This window comes from Eufriesea mexicana, unplaced genomic scaffold (genome assembly GCF_001483705.2).
Source record: "Eufriesea mexicana isolate 0111107269 unplaced genomic scaffold, ASM148370v2 scaffold5379, whole genome shotgun sequence".
Taxonomy (NCBI): Eukaryota; Metazoa; Arthropoda; class Insecta; order Hymenoptera; family Apidae; genus Eufriesea; species Eufriesea mexicana.
In genome coordinates this window covers 1020542-1032269 of record NW_016913313.1, presented here as the reverse complement: position 1 = coordinate 1032269, position 11728 = coordinate 1020542, and positions in this window count along the sequence as shown.

Sequence of the window (11728 nt, the reverse complement as noted above, 5' to 3'; positions counted from 1 at the left end):
TTTTTTTTTTTTTTTTTTTTTCTTTAGGACAAAGATTTTTTGAGGAAAGTAGTACACCTCTGAAATGTTGATGTTGATTATCAATGTTCAATAGAATCTCTCTTTTCTAAACACCCGTTATATGAACAGTGTATTTTCAATTGCAGTATTGTATTATATATAAACGTACAAAGAGTGTATTTCTATGTATTTCTGCTCTTTTCTCTTTCTTTGGGAAAGATATAGTAACCTTAGAGGATTAAATAATTAAAAATAAGTAAATAAATAAATAATAAATAAATGTAAAATATAAGGTAAATTAAATAAATTAAAAAAGCAGTATGTTAAAGGTGAAAATTTATTCATAATAACTCTAAAGTTTAATATAAACAAATTTCTTTTAAATCGATTATACAAATGGAAATTTGATTATATTTGAAGCTTCAAATTTAGGGAAATGATTATCATTTAAAGTGTCCACTTCGATTATTTTTAACTATATAGTTATTAGGAAAATAATTATATACAATGCCCTATTTTTATAAAAATTAAGGCTTCTTAACTTGACATAATTTTTCAATATCGTTATTCGAATAAAACTAGTTTATTATTAAAAATAAGTAATGTCAAAATATACGACTATATAACAATTTTTATTTCTCTAAATTATTCTATGCTATATGTATAGTAACTGTATATTAACCATTGATATAAACTGTATCCTCCATTCCTTCATTCTCCAGAAATAACTATAAAAGACAGAAGATATGATAGTTTAGCGAATGTCATGGATACGATGGGGTTTCACGTTTTAATTCTGCTAATTTTCCCACAGTTATCTACGATGCGTACCATTGAACGCTACGTAGAAACGTAGATTCATGTTTGGTAATCAATAAGGCTTGTTTGTTCCCGGTGTACAATTTCAATTTCCTAGTAATACGATGCTATTGTCATTGCTTCACCTGTATTTCGAAAGGAATAACGGATCATGCCCTTTCATAGCCTATCGCATGGTTAGCCGAAATGCCAATTTGACCTCTGGACAAATCAGGAAACGTTTCGATGATGGACGAAAATCATCCAAAAATTTTAGAATACTTAAAAAATAAGTTAATACCTAAAAACTTAATAACTTCTTATTCCGTCCAATATCTGGACAAAATAATCATCAGACAATCTTTCATCATACACGAGGAAAAATTAATTCAAAAACATGTCCATAACAGATCCAAGAAAACTGGCCTTCACTAAATGACGTTGTCAGCAGCTTATCGTTAAAATTGAAATAAAATTGCTAGAAAATCGAAAAAAAATTAAAACCGAATTTTTTTCTAGAAATATTCTTTCTAAGCTTCCAATCGATACCTCAGACAAAGGTCTAGGATACCAGTCAACGAATAAAACCGCTTCTCTATCGCGATCCACAGAATTTATCGACGCGAACGCGGTTCGGTAGATGGCATTTTCCTTCGATAAGTAATGCAACGATGTTATAAAGGACACTCATAACTTATTCCGACAAGTCCACTCGTAAAGGCGGAGAGACGCGGCCCTGTGGAAAAGGGAAATACAAGATGTGGAAATAAATAAAGGAAGCCGATCTAACGTGCTTACGGGGCAAGGTAACCGGTTTGAGATGGTTTAAAGCAGGGTCGGCCGGGTCTGGGTTCAGGTGGTGTTGCAACCAATATCGTAAATCCAGATCGACTTGGAGAGAAAGAAAGGGAGAGAGAGGGAGAGAGAGAAACGGCTTTCTCTCGTCCTTTCCCTTTACAACCGCCCCGCAGACTTCTTTTGCATCTCCGCGATGTCTTCATAAAGTCGACGATAGGATTATGAGGCCACGGATTCCGCGTGAATTCTACCAATCGCCATGTAGAGATGGCGCCACGCTCGATCCTAACCTAGCGTGAATTGCACGTCGCAGATGATAGCGAAATATGCGAGATATTTTGAGTACATTTGTTTGTAATGTAATGTGTTGTGTTTCTGCTCTACATTCATTTCTGATTTTGCAAGAGTGGATAGACGAAATGGTATGGGTAAAGAGGTACAGCCATGTTATTGGTTGAAAAATGGGAGATGATGTTTGGTTGTTTGTAACCGTGCTTGGAAAGAGACCTCTGGAAAATTGGGATCATTTGTTGGATGAAAAGAAACGTGGATTTTTAAATGAGGAAATACGAACTGACGACTTGTCAAATATTTATTAAATTATTGTGTAATATTATGAAATGTGGCGGAAATTATTACGCGATATAAATGCGTGTTTAATTATCATATTTATTTAAAATTGTGCATTTAAACTATTTGATGTCTTCTTATTTTCAATTATAGTATTTTGGGAAGATATTATATTAGATATACGAACTTTTTATTCATTACAAAATTGATGAAATTTATATCAAAGGTTAATCCACAAATACGATAAATTTTGGTTTCTTTAAACTGACAATGAAAACTAGTTACTAACATTTCTCTATCACTATCACCTTTTCCTTACCTTCTTCTCTATCAACTTTTTATCTATGTTTTGTTGCGTAGGATGTTTTGCAAGATAATATCGAATGAAGTGAAATCGAAATCCTATATATTATAAATTATCTTTGAGTGGCAGAATGTGTATAATAAATTCGCAACGATTATGTCAATACTTATATTATATACATATGTCATACAATATCGCATTAATTATTTACAATCATTTATTAGCACATTGCTCCGGTAAATTATATACAAATATAGAGTAATAATAAATCAACAACTAAGATCAACATTTATCACTTCCTTATTATGAACCTTAATTATTCATAAACAGCCTTATTAACAGTATACAAATTATAAATAAACAATTTACAATATAATTTATAAGACATTTGTATCAATCTTTATCAAACTGTCTTTATCAGTTTAGAAGAACTGATAAATAATCTGTAGATAAATAATTTTTTAAACTACGATTTTCACTACGATTTCTAGATGGATTGTCCGGGGGAGGGGGATTTTTAAATTTCTTCTTGGAATTGTAGATGTGCGAATTTTCTATAATTGTTTAATGAATCGAATTATTCTGTCTCTCAAAATTTTACCCTTTGCTGACGAATATATAGATATATATATATAGAGAGAGAGAGAGAGATTTATATATAGAGATCTCCTTTAACATACGGAGTAAACCACCTAGATCTTGTATATATTTTCATCCCATTTTCCAAATACCTCCCTTTTCTGGTAAATTTTCCAAGACACTAAATAATCAAGTAACATCGATGGGTTAATTGTCTTTTCTATTGCATATAAGTCTCACAATTAGTCCTTCAGTGAAGATGGAGTTTGACTCCTTTCCGTTGCGTTTCCATGGTGAGTTATCGTCTTTGCTTATTGATTCCTTGTTTATTGATTTTTGAATTAGCTTTGTAGATTTGCAATTGGTAATAGACGATTTTGGGCTCATCGAATTCGATGACACAGGCAGCGCGCTTTTGTTACCGATTGTACTTTCCTTACTTCCTCGTATGACACTAGTCTCTTCTGCTGTGTGAAATTGGACCCTCGTAGTGGGGCCTGATACGGTTAGACGCGAGGCAATGGAGGGGTATCGAAAGATGGCAATTTACGGGGTTGATAAGTTAGTTCTGTAGGGGGTCCTCCTTCTCCTCCGCCATTGTTGAATGCCGGCTAATCGCAAATATCTTCGTATGGTCCTAGAAGGGACGAAAGGAGAAGGAAGGATAAGCGTTTCGTCCCGGGCCTGCTATTGAACTCATCAGTAAGGCTACCTATCAGTCCCTGCCTTAGACCGAGATCAGGAAATTATATATATAGGAAGCGGAGGTTTTCCTCCACTTGCGAGAAAATCCTCAAACCTCCTTCAAGTTGGAATCCATCTAGTGGCGAGGATGAGAATGATGGTCTCTACAGTTCTAGGTGATTTCCTTGGATTTCGGGTACGTCGTGACAGTGCGTTCCTCTTTGTTAATGTTGAAGCAATTGACAGTGTCTACCTTTGCGAAGACTGAGTATACTCCTCCTTCATACTTGATAAAGAATGCACTTGGAATTTTGTGGCTATCTTCAGGCTGCACGTATATTTCTCGCGTGAAACTCCAGATATGTGTGCATTTTGGGTCCTGTAGATCAGCTTTCATGAACGTTAGATTTGAAGTTGTTCTGACATTAATGTCTAAGAAGAACTTCTCTATGGTTTCGTGTGGAATCGATGGCGGAACGTTTGATATGATGACTCGCTTTTTCGGACTTATTAAGGGTCTTATACTTAGGTTTTTCCCGTTGACGTTGATGCTTGGATGCTTGCTCACGAGTTCAGTAACTGTACTCTTCGTGTCGAAGTATACGTAGATTTCGTTGTTTACGATGTCGGATACGTATCGAATGGAACTTAAACCGATTATTTTACCAAGGGCATCCACGCACTCTTCTCTTCCAATTCCTTCCATTGCATAAACTATGATTGCTTGGTCGTCCTTAGGGAACACTTCGCTTGACGCTGTTGAGGTCTGGGTTTCACGGTTAGATTGACCACGAGACGATGATTTTTCGGTCGAAGAATTCATATTTCTGCTTTTATTATTCCTATACTTGCTCATATAACGAACTTCAAGCACAGGTATTACTGTACACAATTTTTTAACACCATTAACACTGAACTATGAAATTATTATGGAATTTGCTCACACTAGATAGCACGTCTTATCCGTATCGCAGCTTGAAACCCACTGTCAACTTTATTATTACATATTACATTGTTATACTATTAATTGATCACTGAACTATGAGATTATCATAGAATTTGCTCACACTAGATAGTACGTCTTATCCGTATCGCAGCTTGAAACCCACTGTCAACTTTATTATTACATATCATTCGATATTACTTAGAAATGATGATCTATGATGTGTACCTAATGCAATAAGTATAATAGCTATAACAGAAATAAAACTTGAGTAGTTGGAATAGAAATAATTATTTTTAAATAATAGTTAATATAAATTTTTCTGGAAACAAGTAAATACTATCGATAATTGAAAAAGAGGAAATTGTAAATATTGTCATTTCGATTAATTTTAGAATTCTAGTGTTAATATTATGTAGGAAGGGGTGCAGTTGTTATAGTAATTAAAATACAACTCACTGCACAACTCTCACAACTAACTGTCACTAGCAGCTCTCTTATGATACTCTCTTCTGACATTCCTATCTGACACTCTCCAACTATTCCTTTGGCATCCCTTTTTATACTCATACACACCATACACTCATACTACACACTGCCAAGCATCCAAAAATTCCACATGTATTCGAGGAACTCATTTTCTCATTGACCGTCTCTTGGTAATCGCCTTTTTGCCTTTCTGGCATTCCCCACTTTATTATCTTCTGTTTATAATTTGATTATTTGTGCATTGGCTACACCATTCTCACAGTCCAAACGACAAAGTGAAACAAAGTAATCTTCTGTTCATACTCTTCAGCATACTTGAGCGGAAAGTATAGCAAAATCGGCACCGCACTCAACGGGTTAAATAAACCTGTTTTATTACTAAAAAAGAGAGTTGTTATTTATTAGATCTGTCAACATTAGATTAATTGAGCAAAAAATCCTACATTATTAAGTCTTCGAAATAAAATCTGCCAAATATATTTCATCGAATATATTATCAAACAACGATCTTGCAGCAACAAACGTCTCACCCAACTGCTTCCCAAAATAATTAGACAACGTTAACTAACCAATTAACTAATCTTCTATTCTTCATTTTCGAAATAGAACCTGTAAAACTCGTGAAACGATCGTGAACGAAAAATTACACGCGATAGTACCACGTGTTCACCGCTCTATAAAAATGGTTTCGCGTGGAAACGACTATTTCACGCACGCAGCAGTATGGCGTAGTAATGGACGTTTCGAGGGTAAAAAGTCTGGATTTTTCGGTCTCGTGGCAGATTTTTCAGCTCGCTGAAAGGTCTAGACGCGGAAATTTGAAAGCTGGCGAGCACAGAGGAAAGGCGGTTTTCAGAGCGCATGGAAGCAGCTGGCACACAACATCGAGGCGAAGGCGGCGCTAGTGTCGACCGGAGCAATTCCCGATATCGCGGCTGTCGATCAATCGATGCGTGGGTTTCAATAATCCAGCGGATTGTTATCGGTTCTCGTACATAAAACTCGGGATATCACACGACGTACCGATGATAACCGATCGAATTTTAATCGGGGGACTTCGTCGAATTGGATAGCTGACGTGTGATCCTCTCGGAAATCCACGTAAAACGCGATATGCCAGAAATCAATCCCCGATGTGTCATCGTCGACTTTGGCCTTGCGCGTAATACATAACGTGCAGCGTTCCCTCTGTGTCGAATCGAGAACTTTTATGCAAGTGCAACGTGTCAGAGCTTCGTTTCGTTGTTTTTCCTCTCCGTTTGTTATCATCTCCGAATCCGTCCTTTTCCAGCCTAGCAGATCGCTGGGGATTCGATGATTTCTGTCGATGACAGGATGCGATGCCGAAGCAAATTCTTTTTCGAAGCTGCAACTTTTCGTTGCGTTCGCATATCGTACGTTTCCGCTGGAATTTTATTTTATCCAGCGATTTCTTCACTTTTTGAACAAAGGTATCGAGCGATGTAATTAATGGCTTCTGATACGTAGGAAAAAGAGTACGGAAAATAGCACGCGAGTGTTGCCGAGATAAATCATGCAAGATAATGACGAAGGAAAATTTTTATCATATTTTTATGACAGATTAAAATGTCAAATTATTTATTAAGAACCTCGATATTTATATATTTGAATTCAATAGAAATTCGGTGGTTTTGCATGCTTAGATCCGAAGTGATATGAGTGCTTTATCTGACCGATTATGTGGAGATTACACGAGTTATATGAGAACAATCAGTTGATTATCCAGAGCATATAGAGAAACGTTATTGTGTCATCCGACACTTATAAATCCAATCTCATCGTCGATATAAAAGGTGTCTGATTAGTAAGCTTATTAAGAAAGTAACGCCTTCGACACATTCCTACATTGGAAACTTTTTAAAAGTAAATGCTTGACATCGGAAAGAAACAAATTACACACGTTCGCGTAATTACTAAATTATTATAATTAGGAAGAAACTCTAGTAATAATTTGTGAATTCCTAGTGTCTTTGTAATGACGAAACGTAACTTCTGAAAATTATTAAAAACCAAAATGTCGATTTCTGTAACATATTGTAGAAAATGTAAACGAGGGATGCTCGTTTATTAGGGCAGACTGTCCCCGCCTGGAAGTCAGGTCTAGGGGACCCGTCAGTATCTGACTACCAGATGGGCCGTAGGTGGTCAGGGCCAGACGCAGCTGCGGTCACCTCTGGGGAAGGGTCCTCGCGAGGGTCACCCTTCGGAGGGGCTAACTCAGAGGGAGAAGTTTCTTCCACCCTTGACACCTTATTTTTAATTTGCACTTCTTATTTATCGATTTAAAAATATCTTCGACTCATAGCAGAAAGTCTTCGAATTATTATGTTCCTGTAACGAAAAGATCGCCGAGTGCAGAGGGTTAAAACACAATAAAATTTCTATGCAAGATGGGTCTATTTTATTATCTGAAATCCTGTGCCGCAAAGAATTAAATCCCTAACTAAATATTTCCTCGAAAAACGCGATCTTTGAACCAAAGAAGAAAAAGGAAAGGATTTTTAACACCGAAGAAACGAGTCAACGAACATCGCGTCAATCCATAGAAAGACTCATGCAAACCGGAAGTCGTCACGGTGGTCGACACAAAATTCCGCGTGTGGCGAGGAAAAATATAAAGCCGGGAAACAAGGGGTCGTGGAATTTCGGCGATTCGGTTATTTACGAAGTTCATCGTGTTAAGTGACCGAAACCAGAGAGCAATCCAATGGCGAGTAATTAAAACTCATGTTACCCGGCTGGTCGGCTAGAAGTGGCCGGTCGTTGAAAGCGTTTCTAAACTGGCTGCGCCGCCGCGACCCCCGTACCAGCGGCAAAATTGTTTTCGGTCAAACGAAGCATTTATAAGCCGTAAAAAGCCCGGCTGTCGCATTCGGAACGGACGATCTATTAAATTTTTATGAGCTTTTTGTCGGGCAGCCCGCGGCGCGTCTGACCTGCCACGCTGAAAGCTGCCGTTCGACCCCGTTTTAAGTTCGCACGGTCGAGTTCCGATGGAAGGGAAAAAGAAAAGAGAAATAGAGAGAAAGAGAGAGAGAGGGAAATATGAATTAGAAATCGAACGCAGCCCTTCCTTTCGTCCAGTGAACCGACGTACCAGACCACACTGTTTCCTTTGATCTGTGGAACAAGAAGAGTAAACAGATGGCACAAGTTCCATCGTCTGTTAATCGCTTTGAGAAGAAATTCTCGACATCCAGGGCTCTTGGAATTTATGGTATGGTGCATGGGTGTCGTAGGAAATGGTAACTGCAGAAATTGTTACAGGAGAACGTTGATTATGCGAATTTTCGTCATCCGAATGATGACATGGCTCGCCATAATATGTCTAGGGTGTCTGCAAAATCGTGGTACTGTACGTGCAATCTTAAATTGGGACAATCTGATAACATTCTGTTATTTAAAATTCAGATTTTCGAGGAAAATGAAGTTTCGACTCGATGCAGTTTCGCTTTTGTTTATTTTCGTATTTATAAACGTGGTCAGTGTCTATTTGTTTTCTATCGTTTCACTTTTGATACCACTTCGTGTGTCGTCTGTGAGTATTGGTTTTATATGTGTAAATGGGAATGAGGTTGAATAAGTGAAACTCTTTTGCGATGATACAAAATATAACAAGTGCGAGTGCAGTCTAGTATGAATGATGTTTGAAAAAATGTTTAGAAGAATGTGCCAGAATGAAACAGTTATGTGAGAATCGTCAAAGAGGAAACATAGGTATGTAACGGTTAATAACACGCGTCTTATTTTACCTTAAAATACCAAAAATATATTTTACAGAAGAGTACCTTGTTATACAAAAACTCACTGTGTATAATCGACTAAAATCTCACAAATTCCTATCATCCACCTCTCAACTACGATCCAAATTCCATTAAATCCCCAGTGCGGAGAGGAATGAAAACGACAATAAAAGAAATTAGCAAACAGGGAAACTCGAAGAAAGAACAGAGGAACCAAGGACCAGGGGAAGGAAACGAAGACGAGCTGAAACCAAACGTTGATATCGTAACGAATTTTTGAATATTTATCGCAGTAATTGCTCATCGTGACCAGACTCTGGTACGAGTGTAAGAGCTTCGGAAGCACAGAATTCGGAAGCAAACCAATATCAGTGGACCACCTGTGCTCAATCCTCGTTAAGTCACACGATTACGTGTGCCAGTTGCCCTTGGTCGCGTTGATAATTTGATTTCCTCAGGGACACCGAAGAATGGCCAGCAACTACATCACTGCCTTATCTCTCTGGCCCTATGCTGCTCGACGACGGAAAGATATTCGTCGATTCATCGTCACAGCCAGGCTTCTCTAAAACGCCTTCCAATGGAACACTCTCATTGGAAGATTTCCCAGAAAGTTTTCCGAAGATTCGAGTTTAAGTCCTGACATCAGGTTTCGCGCGCGGGGTCTTCGAATTTAGACAATGAGGTCGAATCGACGAATTGCTTCTTTGGATCAGACCTATAGATAAGATTGGTGAGTTCCTTCTGAGAAGCGAGATACACTGCAACGAATTCGAGTCTTACGAGAAGCCTGAATTTTGTAAAAGGAAATAAGGAATCTTTCTAATAATTTTAAATTATTATCTTGAGAATATAGATAGATGACGTCTTTAAGAACACGTATAGGTCGATTTTATTATCGACGTATTACGATAAAATTATATTGGAAATTTTTTAAATGACAGAATTATTGCTTTCACTTTTAATATTAGGAAATTTTTAAAAGTTGCCAAAATTGTAGACAATATTATGAAATATGTGAGTGCCTGAAAGAAATAGTTGTCCGGAGGGAATGTTGGAGTTAGGTCAGTGGTAAAGAGCAAATATTCGAGTGAAATCAGTGGTAAAGGGCGAATATTAGAACGAAGTTAGTGGTAAAGAATTAATATTAGAGTGAAGTCAGTGGTAAAGAGCGAATATTAGAGCGAAGTCAGTAGTAAAGAACGAATATTGGCCAGCGAAATCAACGAGAAACGAGTGCATACAGTGAGAAATAACGAGTCTTAGAGTACAAACGTGCGAGAGCTCAAACCTTTTCAATATCCAATTATACCATCATTACTACACCTAAAGATCATGCGTGAGTTTTGCTTCCCTAACCTCGTCATACCAACACGTAGAAACTTAAAAATTAAAATCGAACCCCTACATAACATCGAGATCCCTCCGCTATTTGCCAAATTATAGAAATCGTTTTTGAATTATTCGAACTGCTAGATCTTCGAACAAGTCTCGATACCCACTTCCCGCGTTATTTATCAGAATCGCGAAGCGCGTTCAGAAAATGCGCCTTTAATAGAAAAATTAGCGCTACAAGCGAAAGAAAGGGACGACCTAGGGAGCGATTAAAAAACGATAATCCAAGCGTATGAGAATTACCAGCCGTGTAATAAATGTACAAGTCTAAGGAGACACGCAAGAAAGCTGCAATGTGAACCCGGGCCGAGGCCTATGCCTGAGCTTGCCCCGTGTCTCGTGCAAACGGAGGCCCTCGCGTTCTTTGCACGCCATCTGAGCGTTTTATAATCGGTATTCTTTCCTTTCTCCTTTCTTCTCCACCCCACCGCGTCCCTCGGCAACGTTCCCTGTACGCTTTCTCCGTTGGAAAAATGCCTGGCTATTAATTTGATCTCACCTCCTGCAGCGACTAGCAGCTTGACAGAACGTACCACCTAGCAAGACAGACAGCATAAATTAACCACCCGATCGTGCCTTTCGAATTTCCTTTGTTATATGCCACGGGCAAAGAGTGGAAGGCGAGAAAAAAGAGGAACGAAGACGGGGAACGAAACGAAACGAAACGAGAAGTTGCTAGGATTTAAACGAAACAACTAGGCGCAACAACTTCCAACGGTGGCAAACGGGATTAAACGAGCCTTCCAGCTCGCGAGACATTTTTCATGTCGTTCAATGCAAATGCGAGCGCAATAACGGGGAAGCTGTGTCACGCACCGGATGTAGGCAACATTATGCTAACAGTAATACTGCATAATTGAAAAGTAAGTGCAACGCTGAAGGTTTTGGGACTTGTAAGAAAGGGATTGATATCCAGCGTGATTTTTAGGCATCTAACACCGTGCAACTGGGAATATCGTGTAACTGAGTGGTAAGCACATGGTTCGAGGTTTGGCAACTGCAAGGAGAATGATTTGTGACCTGTGTGATTTTCAGATGTGTGACATTGTCCTGGCAGCAGTGTTGCATGATCGTGGAGTAAGTACATGGTCGAAACGTTAGGCTTTGGATGGAAAATGATCGGCTGTCTGTACCATTTTTAGGTAAGCGATAATGACCTGGCAGCGATGTATCATTGAGAAATAAGTACACCGTTGAAGCTTTGAGGTTTGAATGGAAAATGATCGATAGCCTACGATTTTTGGGCAAGTGACGGAACAAATTATAAACACAGTCTTGAAACTCAACAGCGATATCGACTCCCACTGTTCGCTTGAATAATTCACCTGAAACCTCGCAAGCAACAACGATCAATCAACGAAAGCACAGTGTCCCCAGGAACAGGCAAGTTTGACGCGGACTAAT